Source organism: Salmo salar, chromosome 10 (assembly GCF_965601325.2).
Source record: "Salmo salar chromosome 10, fSalSal1, whole genome shotgun sequence".
Lineage (NCBI taxonomy): Eukaryota > Metazoa > Chordata > Actinopteri > Salmoniformes > Salmonidae > Salmo > Salmo salar.
The window spans coordinates 45836637-45849611 of record NC_138300.1 but is presented as its reverse complement, the minus strand read 5'-3'; the positions used below and the strand labels follow the sequence as shown (position 1 = coordinate 45849611).

At 46.9% G+C, this 12975-nt stretch overlaps 1 protein-coding gene across 1 annotated transcript in view; it reads left to right on the top strand.

Moving 5' to 3' along the window:
• lepr (leptin receptor) overlaps positions 1–12975 on the top strand; it is a 115872-nt gene that overhangs the window by 336 nt on the left and 102561 nt on the right. The gene's annotated exons all lie outside the window — the stretch shown is intronic.

Genomic DNA, 12975 nt, shown 5'->3' with positions numbered 1-12975 from the left:
ATAGCACCTGGTTTAGTAACTAAGCTAGTGACTGCTGGTTGGTTGATCCAGGGACAATATAGACTGGACAAAAATATAAACGCAATATGGAACAATTTCAACGATTTTACTGAGTTATAGTTCATGTAAGGAAATCAGTCAATCGAAAGAAATTCAGTAGATCCTAATCTATGGATTTCACATAACTGGGCAGGGGCACAGCCAGGGGCACAGCCAATCAGAATGAGTTTTTCCCCACGAAAAGGGCTTTATTACTTCCCCACAAAAAGGGCTTTATTACAGACAGAAATACTCCTCAGTTTCATCAGCTGTCTGGGTGGCTGGTCTCAGATGATCCCTCAGGTGAAGAAGTCGGATGTGGAGGTCCTGGGCTGGCATGGTTACACGTGGTCTGCGGTGTGAGGCTGGTTGGTCGTACTGCCATATTTGCTAAAACGACATTGGAGGTGGCTTATGGTAGAGAAATTAACAATACATTCTCTGGCAACAGGTCTGGTGGACATTCCTTCAGTCAGCATGCCAATTGCACGTTCCCTCAAAATCAAATCAAATCAAATCAAATTTATTTTTATATAGCCCTTCGTACATCAGCTGATATTCTCAAAGTGCTGTACAGAAACCCAGCCTAAAACCCCAAACAGCAAGCAAAGCATGTGAAAGAAGCACGGTGGCTAGGAAAAACTCCCTAGGAAAAACTCCCTAGAAAGGCCAAAAACCTAGGAAGAAACCTAGAGAGGAACCAGGCTATGAGGGGTGGCCAGTCCTCTTCTGGCTGTGCAGGGTGGATATTAAAACAGAACATGGTCAAAATGTTAAAATGTTAAAATGTTCATAAATGACCAGCATGGTCAAATAATAATAATCATAGTAGTTGTCGAGGGTGCAACAAGCACGTCCGGTGAACAGGTCAGGGTTCCATAGCCGCAGGCAGAACAGTTGAAACTGGAGCAGCAGCACGGCCAGGTGGACTGGGGACAGCAAGGAGTCATCATACCAGGTAGTCCTGAGGCATGGTCCTAGGGCTCAGGTCCTCCGAGAGAAAGACAGAAAGAGAGAAAGAGAGAATTAGAGAGAGCATATTTAAATACACACAGGACACCGGATAAGACAAGAGAAATACTCCAGATGTAACAGACTGACCCTAGCCCCCCGACACATAAACTACTGCAGCATAAATACTGGAGGCTGAGACAGGAGGGATCAGAAGACACTGTGGCCCCATCCGATGATACCCCCGGACAGGGCCAAACAGGCAGGATATAACCCCACCCACTTTGCCAAAGCACAGCCCCCACACCACTAGAGGGATGTCTCCAACCACCAACTTACCGTCCAAGACAAGGCCGAGTATAGCCCACAACGATCTCCGCCATGGCACAACCCAAGGGGGGGGGGGGGGGGGCGCCAACCCAGACAGGAAGACCACGTCAGTGACTCAACCCACTCAAGTGACGCACCCCTCCCATGGACGGCATGGAAGAACACCAGTAGGCCAGTGACTCAGCCTCTGTAAAAGGGTTAGAGGCAGAGAATCCCAGTGGAAAGAGGGGAACCGGCAAGGCAGAGACAGCAAGGGCGGTTCGTTGCTCCAGCCTTTCCGTTCACCTTCACACTCCTGGGCCAGACTATACTTAATCATAGGACCTACTGAAGAGATAAGTCTTCAGTAAAGACTTAAAGGTTGAGACTGAGTCTGCGTCTCTCACATTGGTAGGCAGACCATTCCATAAAAATGGAGCTCTATAGGAGAAAGCCCTACCTCCAGCCGTTTGCTTAGAAATTCTAGGGACAATTAGGAGGCCTGCGTCTTGTGACCGTAGCGTACGTGTAGGTATGTACGGCAGGACCAAATCGGAAAGATAGGTAGGAGCAAGCCCATGTAATGCTTTGTAGGTTAGCAGTAAAACCTTGAAATCAGCCCTTGCCTTAACAGGAAGCCAGTGTAGGGAGGCTAACACTGGAGTAATATGATCAAATTTTTTGGTTCTAGTCAGGATTCTAGCAGCCGTATTTAGCACTAACTGAAGTTTATTTAGTGCTTTATCCGGGTAGCCGGAAAGTAGAGCATTGCAGTAGTCCAGCCTAGAAGTAACAAAAGCATGGATTAATTTTTCTGCGTCATTTTTGGACAGAAAATTTCTGATTTTTGCAATGTTACGTAGATGGAAAAAAGCTGTCCTTGAAACAGTCTTGATATGTTCTTCAAAAGAGAGATCAGGGTCCAGAGTAACGCCGAGGTCCTTCACAGTTTTATTTGAGACGACTGTACAACCATCCAGATTAATTGTCAGATTCAACAGAAGATCTCTTTGTTTCTTGGGACCTAGAACAAGCATCTCTGTTTTGTCCGAGTTTAAAAGTAGAAAGTTTGCAGCCATCCACTTCTTTATGTCTGAAACACAGGCTTCTAGCGAGGGCAATTTTGGGGCTTCACCATGTTTCATTGAAATGTACAGCTGTGTGTCGTCTGCATAGCAGTGAAATTTAACATTATGTTTTCGAATGACATCCCCAAGAGGTAAAATATATAGTGAAAACAATAGTGGTCCTAAAACGGAACTAAAACTTAAACTAAAACTTGAGACATATGTGGCATTGTTTTCTGTGACAAAACTGCACATTTTAGAGTGGCCTTTTATTGTCCCCAACACAAGGTGCACCTGTGTAATAATCATGCTGTTTAATCAGCTTCTTGATGGATTATCTTGGCAAAGGAGAAACGCTCACTAACAGGGATGTAATCAAATTTGTGCACAAAATTCGAGAGAAATAAGCTTTTTGTGCATATGGAAAATGTTTCGGATCTTTCAGCTCATGAAACATGGGACCAACACTTTACATGTTGCGTTTATATTTTTGTTCTGTAAAAATAAGGACGATCCGCGAACTTGTACTGCTTGACGAAATTAGGACTTGTGACTCTTTCATTAGACCAGTAGAAACAGGGAGGGAAAACCTCTCCACTGATCCAGAAACAGAACAGCCGGGGTAAAGGTTGACAGTAAACAAGGGATAAAACACAGATTCATTAGTATGGCGGAACCATGAGACGGGCCAAATCAACCTGATACCTTGAAAGTGGTGGATAGGAAGAGAGAGAATATGGAGAGGAGCGAGAGAAGAAGTGGTGGAGAGGAAGAGAGAATATGGAGAGGAGAGAAAAGAAGTGGTGGAGAGGAAGAGAGAATACGGAGAGGAGAGAGAGAAGAAGTGGTGGAGAGGAAGAGAGAATACGGAGAGGAAAGAGAAGAAGTGGTGGAGAGGAAGAGCGAATACAGAGAGGAGAGAGAGAAGAAGTGGTGGAGAGGAAGAGAGAATACGGAGAGGAGAGAGAGAATAAGTGGCGCAAAGGAAGAGAGAGAATTCAGAGAGGAGAGAGAATAAGTGGTGGAGAGGAAGAGAGAGAATACAGAGGAGAGAGAGAATAAGTGGTGCAGAGGAAGAGATAGAATTCAGAGAGGAGAGAGAATAAGTGGTGAGAGGAAGAGAGAGAGAATACAGAGGAGAGAGAGAATAAGTGGTGCAGAGGAAGAGATAGAATTCAGAGAGGAGAGAGAATAAGTGGTGGAGAGGAAGAGAGAGAATACAGAGGAGAGAGAGAATAAGTGGTGCAGAGGAAGAGATAGAATTCAGAGAGGAGAGAGAATAAGTGGTGAGAGGAAGAGAGAGAATACAGAGGAGAGAGAGAATAAGTGGTGCAGAGGAAGAGATAGAATTCAGAGAGGAGAGAGAATAAGTGGTGAGAGGAAGAGAGAGAATACAGAGGAGAGAGAGAATAAGTGGTGCAGAGGAAGAGATAGAATACAGAGAAGAGAGAGAGAATGAGCAGATGAAAGAGAAGGAGGTATCAGTAGTGTAGAGAGAAAAACTGGCAGGTAGAGTGAAATAGAGAGTGAATCTGCTCCTTTGTTTTGACTTCAATGAATCAATAGGATGTCAACAAATCGATGTTGCTGCCTATGTTTGCAGTCATGGACCGGCTAAACTCAACTGACCTCTCCAACACTAGGGGGTACCGTCTAGGGCCAACACTGCAAACAAGTCCCCGGCAAGAGCTGTCTCAGTGGGCAGCTCAAATGGGCAGCTATGTCCCAATTATCTCTCCATCCTATTGTTCTCACTTGTTCATTGGTTTGAAAGGAAATGACTGGTATGAGAAATATGGTGGAAACCCCCACTAACACTTGCCTTTCAGATTTGTGGAAAGTAGTGAACGAGAGCAAACTTCAGGAGAAAGGAGATATACACACCCATAACCACTAGCAATTAGCACTGGAGCTCAATACTCATCACCACCAGCCCCCAGCCCAGGGACTCATCACTCATCACCACCAGCCCAGGGACTCATCACTCATAACCACCAGCCCAGGGACTCATCACTCATCAACACCAGCCCAGGGACTCATCACCACCAGCCCAGGGACTCATTACCACCAGCCCAGGGACTCATCACTCATTACCACCAGCCCCCAGCACAGGCACTCATCACTCATCACCACCAGCCCAGGGACTCATCACTCATCACCACTAGCACCCAGCACAGGGACTCAACACTCATCACCACCAGCCCCCAGCCCAGGTTCTCAAGACTCATCACCATGGCATTAGCAACTAATGACAACTAAGGACCGTTAATGAAGTCATGGTCTCGGCCTGTCCGTATGGTGTTGTTGTTACCGTGGCGGTCTGCCAGCCACCACTGTTGTTGTTTTTGTTGATGCTCCGCAGAACTGGCTGATCACAAATTACAGGAAGACTCATGGTCATTTATTCTAATGGTCAATTAGTTGAATACTGAATCATGCAATATCCTCTGTCTGTCTTTCTCCCTTCCCTCTCCACCACTCTCTCCCGCAATCCCCCTATCTGTCTCTCTGTCTGTCTGTCTTTCCCCCTTTCCTCTCCACCACTCTCTCCCCCAATCCCCCTATCTGTCTCTCTGTCTGTCTGTCTTTCCCCCTTCCCTCTCCACCACTCTCTCCCTCAATCCCCCTATCCCTCCATCCATGTCTGTCTCTATCCATGTCTGTCTGTCTGTCTGTCTGTCTGTCTGTCTGTCTGTCTGTCTGTCTGTCTGTCTGTCTGTCTGTCTGTCTGTCTGTCTGTCTGTCTGTCTGTCTGTCTGTCTGTCTGTCTGTCTGTCTGTCTGTCTGTCTGTCTGTCTGTCTGTCTGTCTGTCTGTCTGTCTGTCTGTCTGTCTGTCTGTCATCAATATACACCACTACACCCTGCCCGTGCAGGTCCCTGAAAATCTTGTCTACAAAGGCTTGGAAGACTGATGGAGCATTCATCAACCTGTATGGCATGACGAGGTACTCATAATGCCCTGAGGTAGTACTGAACGCCGTCTTCCACTCTTCTCCCTCCCGGATACGCACCAGGTTGTAAGCGCTCACAGTGATCTGGTTTAGACCTCGATAGTCAATACACGGGTGCAGACCTCCCTCCTTCTTCTTCACAAAAAAGAAACTTGAGGAGGCGGGTGAAGTGGAGGACCAAATGTACCCCTGACGCAGGGATTCGTAGACATATGTTTCCATAGCCGCCGTCTCCGCCTGTGACGGGATACATGTGACTCCTGGGAAGTGCAGCGTCTACCAGGAGATTTATCGCACAATCCCTCCATCGATAAGGTGGTAATTGAGTCGCCTTCTTTTTGGAGAAGGCGAGAGCCAAATCAGCATGTTCAGTGGGAATGCGCACGGTGGAGACCTGGTCTGGACTTTCCACCGTAGTAGCACCAACGGAAACCCCTAAACACCTCCCCGAGTACTCCTGCGACCACCCCGTGAGATCCCTCCGTTGCCATGAAACAGTGGGGTCATGACAGGCTAACCAGGGTAGGCCTAGCACCACGGAAAACGCAGGAGAGTCAATGAGAAAGAGACTGATTCTCTCATTGTGACCCCCCTGCGTCACCATGCCAAGGGGAGCAGTGGCCTCCAAATCAACCCTGACCCCAATGGTCGACTGTCTAAGGCTAGAACTGGGAAGGGAACATCCACTGGAACAATGGGGATCCCTAAACTATGAGTGAATGCTCTGTCTATAAAATTCCCAGCCGCGCCGGAATCGACGAGCGCCTTATGCTGGGAATGCGGGGAAAACTCAGAAAAAGTAACATACAAAAACATTTGTGCAACAGAGGGCTCTGGGTGAGAATGGTGCCGGCTCACCTGGGGTGCCGCCAGAGTGCCCTGCCTGCTGCCTCGACCCCCAGAGGAACCAACCCGGCACCGACCAGCAGTGTGACCTCTGCGGCCACAGACGGTGCATGAGACAGAACTTCCTCCAGTTTTCCTGAGCGCAGCACCTCCCAGCTCTTTGGGCATCAGTGCGGTGGTGCTTGGGGACGGAACCGACAGACCCCGCAATGGACGTCCGCGAGTGGCCAGCAGGTTATCCAGCCGAATGGACTGGTCCACCAGCTGGTCGAAGGTGAGGGTGGTGTCCCTGCAGGCCAACTCCCGAGGGATGTTCTCGCGCAAACTGCAGCGATAGTGGTCAATCAGGCACCTGTTGTTCCATCCCGCGCCGGCGGCCAGGGTCCGAAAGTCCATCGCGAACTCCTGCGTGCTCCTCGTCCCCTGCCTCAGGTGGAATAGACGTTCACCCGCTGCTCTACCCTCGGGCGGGTGGTCAAAGAATGCCCGGAAGCGGCGGGTGAAATCCTCGAAGTGATCCAGCGCCGCATCTCCTTCTCCCCACACAGCATTGGCCCACTCCAGGGCTTTCCCCGAGAGGCACGAGACGAGGGCGGACACCTTCTCACGGCCTGAGGGAGCCGGGTGGACGGACGCCAGATATAAATCCAGCTGCAGTGGGAAACCCTGGCAGCGTGAGGCCGTCCCATCGTACTCCCTGGGAAGTGCGATACGAATCCCACTGGAACCAGATGTGGAGGGGGTGAGTAGTGGAGACCCCTGTTGTGCTGGTGGGGGCGCTGGAGTGACCCTCTGTCTCTCCCAGTGGTCCATCGTCTGGATGATGCGGTATATGGCGGCGCTGAGCTGGTGAATCAATGCCGTGTGCTCCTGGACACGCTCCTCGACTCCGCTACCATAGGTACCTGCTCCTGCTGACTCCATACTCGGGTGTGGAATTCTGTTAGGTATGGGTAACTGGCTGTAAGGGAGTCAGGCGTAGGAGAGCAGAATTTGGGTAGCAAACGGAGCCTTTTCTTTCAGCGAACAAAACACACGGCACTAAGAACACTAAACACAATACAGGTTGACGTACCCCAGCGCAACCAGTCTAACGTGCACATACACTAAACAAACAATTCCACACACAGATATGGGGGGAACAGAGGGTTAAATACACATCAAATAATGAGGGAATGTAAACCAGGTGTGTGGGAAAACAAGACAAAACAAATGGAACAATGAAAGGTGGATCGGCGATGGTTAGAAGACCGGTGACGTCGACCGCCGAACGCCGCCCGAACAAGGAGAGGAACTGACTTTGGCGGAAGTCGTGACAGTACCGAGTCCATGTACAGGGGGGTACGAGGTAATTGAGGTAGATATGTACATATATGTAACGGTAAAGTTAAATAAATCAAATAAAAATAAACAGTAACAGCAGCGTATGTGATGAGTCAAAAGAGATTTGCGCAAAAAGGGTCAATGCAGATATTCCGGGTAGCTAATGGTTAACTATTTAACTAACTATTTAGCAGTCTTATAGCTTTGGGTGGAAGCTGTTCAGGGTCCTGTTGGTTCCAGACATAGTGCATCGGTATTGCTTGTCGTGCCGTAGCAGAGAGAACAGTCTATAACTTGGGTGGCTGGAGTCTGACAATTTTTAAGGCCTTCCTCTGACACCGCCTGGTACAGAGGTCCTGGATGCCAGAGAGCTAGACCCCAGTGATGTACTGGGCCATATGCACTACCCTCTGTAGTGCCTTGTGGTCGGAACAGTTGCCATACCAAGTGGTGGTGATGCAGCCAGTCAAGATGCTCTCAATGGTGCACCTGTATAATTTTTTGAGGATCTGAGGGCCCATGTTGAATCTTTTCAGCCTCCTGAGGGGGAAGAGGTGTTGCCGTGCCCGCTTCATGACTGTGTTGATGTGTGTGGACCACGATAGTTCCTTAGTGATTTTAGGGACTGCAGCCAACACCTCAGCCAGAAAACCTGTACACCAAGGAAGCCCAACCAAAAGTGTATTTCTCTCTCCATCTCGCTCTCTCTCTCACTGGCATGACACTTGGCATAAGTGCTCAATTGCCAGCAATGTATTTGTGTTTTTGCCTAGCAGTTTCCAATCTTTATTGTGTAGGTAACCGATTTTGCCCTCATTGTCTGTTGTTCCCCCTTTCCCTGTGTTGTGTTCATTGTTCAAATCAAATTTTATTGGTCGCATACACATATTTAGCCGACGCTATTGCAGGTGTAGCTAAATGCTTGTGTTCCTAGCTCCAACAGTGCAGTAGTATCTAACAATTCACAACAATACATACAAATCTAAAAGTAAAATAATGGAATTAAGAAATATATAAATATTAGGACGAGCAATGTCAGAGTGGCATTGATTAGAATCCTAGATGGCGTAGCAGTCGGACATCTAGTCCTGTTGTGTCCCTTGTATATTTACATATTTTTCTTTGCATATCTTTTTAAAATATTTTCCTAAACCTCAGCTTCCAAATACTCTGCTGCAACCCGCCTCACCCAATGTGGCATGGATCTGTTTTTTTTTCTAAAGTATTTCTATTTACTTCGGATCTGGAATCCTTCAACAGAAGCTAGCCAGCTAACTACCTACCAGCTACAGTCAGCAAACCATTGCTAGCGGTCATCAGCTAACCTTTAACTCAGCTAACCTTTAACTCAATGCCTAGGTTTACCTCCAATGTACTCTCATCCTACATTACCTTTGTGTGTACACTATGCCTTGAATCTATGCTATCGTGCCCAGAAACCTGCTCCTTTTACTCTATGTTCCGAACGTGCTAGACGGCCAGTTCCTATAACCTTTAGCCGTACCCTTATCCTACTTCTCCTCTGGTAATGTGGAGGGTAAACCAGGTCCTGCAGTACCTACCTCCACTCCCACTCCCCAGGTGCTCTCATTTGTTGACTTCTGTAACTGTAAAAGCCTTGGTTTCATGCATGTTAAAATTAGAAGCCTACTCCCTAAGTTTGTTTTACTCACTGCTTTAGCACACTCTGCCAACCCGGATGTCTTAGCCGTGTCTGAATCCTGGCTTAGGAAAACCACCAAAAACTCTGAAATCTCCATCCCTAACTATAACATTTTCCGCCAAGATAGAACTGCCAAAGGGGGCGGTGTTGCAATCTACTGCAAAGATAGTCTGCAGAGTTCTGAATTCCTATCCAAGTCTGTACCCAAACAATTCGAGCTTCTACTTCTAAAATACTTCTTAAAAAGTCTCTCACTGTTGCCGCTTGCTATAGACCTCCCTCTGCCCCCAGCTGTGCCCTTGATACCATATGTGAATTGATTGCCCCACATCTATCTTCTGAGCTCGTGCTACTAGGTGACCTAAACTTGGACATGCTTAACACCCCGGCCATCCTACAATCTAAGCTTGATGCCCTCAATCTCACACAAATTATCAATGAACCTACCAGGTACAACCCCAAATCCGTAAACACGGGCACCCTCATAGATGTCATTCTAACTAACTCGCCCTCCAAATACACCTCTGCTGTTTTCAATCAAGACCTCAGTGATCACTGCCTCATTGTCTGCATCCGTAATGGGTCTGCGACCAAACGACCACCCCTCATCACTGTCAAATGCTCCCTAAAACACTTCTGCGAGCAGGCCTTTCTAATCGACCTGGCCGGGGTATCCTGGAATGACATTGACCTCATCCCGTCAGTAGATGATGCCTGGCATTTCTTTAAAAGTGCCTTCCTCACCATCTTAAATAAGCATGCCCCACTCAAAAAATGTTGAACTCGGAATAGATATAGTCCTTGGTTCACTCCAGACCTGTCTGCCCTTGACCAGCACAAAAACATCCTGTGGCGTTCTGCATTAGCATTGAATAGCCCCCGTGATATGCAACTTTTCAGGGAAGTTAGGAACAAATATACACAGGCAGTTAGAAAAGCTAAGGCTAGCTTTTTCAAACAGAAATTTGCATCCTGTAGTAATAACTCAAAAAAGTTCTGGGACACTGTAAAGTCCATGGAGAATAAGAGCACCTCCTCCCAGCTGCCCACTGCTCTGAGGCTAGGAAACACTGTTACCACCAATAAATCCACTATAATTGAGAATTTCAAATAGCATTTCACTACGGCTGGCCATGCTTTCCACCTGGCTTCCCCTACCTTGGTCAACTGCCCGGCACCCTCCACAGTAACCCGTCCAAGCCCCCACCATTTCCCCTTCACCCAAATCCAGATAGCTGATGTTCTGAAAGAGCTGCAAAATCTGGACCCATACAAATCAGCTGGGCTAGACAATCTGGACCCTCTCTTTCTAAAATTATCTGCCGAAATTGTTGCAACCGCTATTACTAGCCTGTTCAACCTCTCTTTCGTGTCGTCTGAGATTCCCAAAGATTGGAAAGCTGCCGCGGTCATCCCTCTCTTCAAAGGGGGTGACACTTTAGACCCAAACTGCTACAGACCTATAACTATCCTACCCTGTCTTTCTAAGGTCTTCGAAAGCCAAGTTAACTAACAGAGTACCGACCATTTCGAATCCCACCGTACCTTCTCCGCTATGCAATCTGGTTTCAGAGCTGGTCATGGGTGCACCTCAGCCACGCTCAAGGTCCTAAACGACATCATAACCGCCATCGATAAGAGACATTACTGTGCAGCCATATTCATCGTCCTGGCCAAGGCTTTCGACTCTGTCAATCACCACATTCTTATTGGCAGACTTGACAGCCTTGGTTTCTCAATTGATTGCCTCGGCTGGTTTACCAACTACTTCTCTGATAGAGTTCAGTGTGTCAAATCGGAGGGCCGGTTGTCCAGACCTCTGGCAGTCTCTATGGGTGTGCCACAGGGTTCAATTCTCAATGATGTTGCTCTTGCGGCTGGTGATTCTCTGATCCACCTCTACGCAGACAGCACCATTCGGTATACTTCTGGCCCCTCTTTGGACACTGTGTTAACTAACCTCCAGACGAGCTTCAATGCCATACAACTCTCCTTCCGTGGCCTCCAACTGCTCTTAAACGCAAGTAAAACTAAATGCATGCTATTCAACCGATCACCGCCCGCACCAGCTCGCCCGTCCACTATCACTACTCTGGACGGCTCTGACTTAGAATACGTGGACAACTACAAATACCTGGGTGTCTGGTTTGGCTGTAAACTCTCCTTCCAGACTCACATTAAGCATCCCAATTCCAAAATGAAATCTAGAATCGTCTTCCTATATTGCAACAAAGCATCCTTCACTCATGCTGCCAAACATACCCTCGTAAAACTGACCATACTACCGATCCTCGACTTCGGTGATGTCATCTATAAAATAGCCTCCAACACTCTACTCAACAAATTGGATGCAGTCTATCACAGTGTCATCCGTTTTGTCACCAAAGCCCCATACACTACCCACCACTGCGACCTGATGGTCCATGTGGGGGAAAATGTAGGGGAAATGGTTTAGCACAGCTTCCAGAAAAAGAGTTGCCTTCAAACTAGGGATTTCATGGCTAATTGAGTTAAGACAGTAATTATGCTCATAGATTATGCATATAATATATATATATATATATATATATATATATATATATATATATATATATATATATTATGCATGTATCTACTCAATAAACTGGATGTAGTCTATCACAGTGCCATCCGTTTTGTCACCAAAGCCCCATATACTACCCAACACTGCAACCTGTACGCTCTCGTTGGCTGGCCCTCGCTTCATACTCGTCGCCAAACCCACTGGCTCCAGATCATCTACAAGACCCTGCTAGGTAAAGTCCCCTCTTATCTCAGCTCACTGGTCACCATAGCAGCACCCACCCATAGCACGCGCTCCAGCAGGTATATCTCACTGGTCACCCCCAAAGCCAATTCCTCCTTTGGCCGTCTTTCGTTCCAGTTCTCTGCTGCCAATGACTGGAACGAACTGCAAAAATCTTTGAAGCTGGAGACTCATATCTCCCTCACTAGCTTTAAGCAAGAGCTGTCAGAACAGCTCACAGATCACTGTACCTGTACATAGCCCATCTGTAAACAGCCTATCTATCTACCTACCTCATCCCCATACTGTATTTATTTATTTATTTATCTTGCCCCTTTGCACCCCAGTATCTCTACTTGCACATTCATCTTCTGCACATCTACCATTCCAGTGTTTAATTGCTATATCTTAATTACTTCGCCACCATGGCCTATTTATTGCCTTAAATGACCTCATATGCACTCACAGTACATAGACTTTTTGTTTTCTTTTGTTCTACTGCATTATTGACTATGTTTTCTTTATTCCATGTGTAACTCTGTATTGTTGTATGTCTCGAATTGCTATGCTTTATCTTGGCAAGGTCGCAGTTGCAAAAGAGAACTTGTTCTCAACTAGCCTAGCTGGTTAAATAAAGGTGAAATTTAAAAAAATACAGTAGATTGCAGTATTTACATATGAAAATAGTAAAACAGTATGTAAACATTATTAAAGTGACCAGTGTTCCATTATTAAAGTGACCAGTGATTCCATGTCTATGTTCATAGTGCAGCAGCCTCTAAGGTGCAGGGTAGAGTAACCAGGTGGCAGCCGGCTAGTGATGGTTATTTAACAGTCTGATGGCCTTGAGATAGAATCTATCACCATCAGAAGGAGAGTCATGATGTGTCAAGCCATTTCTGCTGATTCTCTCACAGCTTTACTCTTGAGAGACAGATGGAGAGGGTCATAGTAAAACAACAATCAGATTATCATCTCTCACAGATACAATCTCTATTGATGCTTACTCATACAATCTCTCTCAAGGCTGTCAATTCAATGTCATTTCAAGTTAAGGGCTT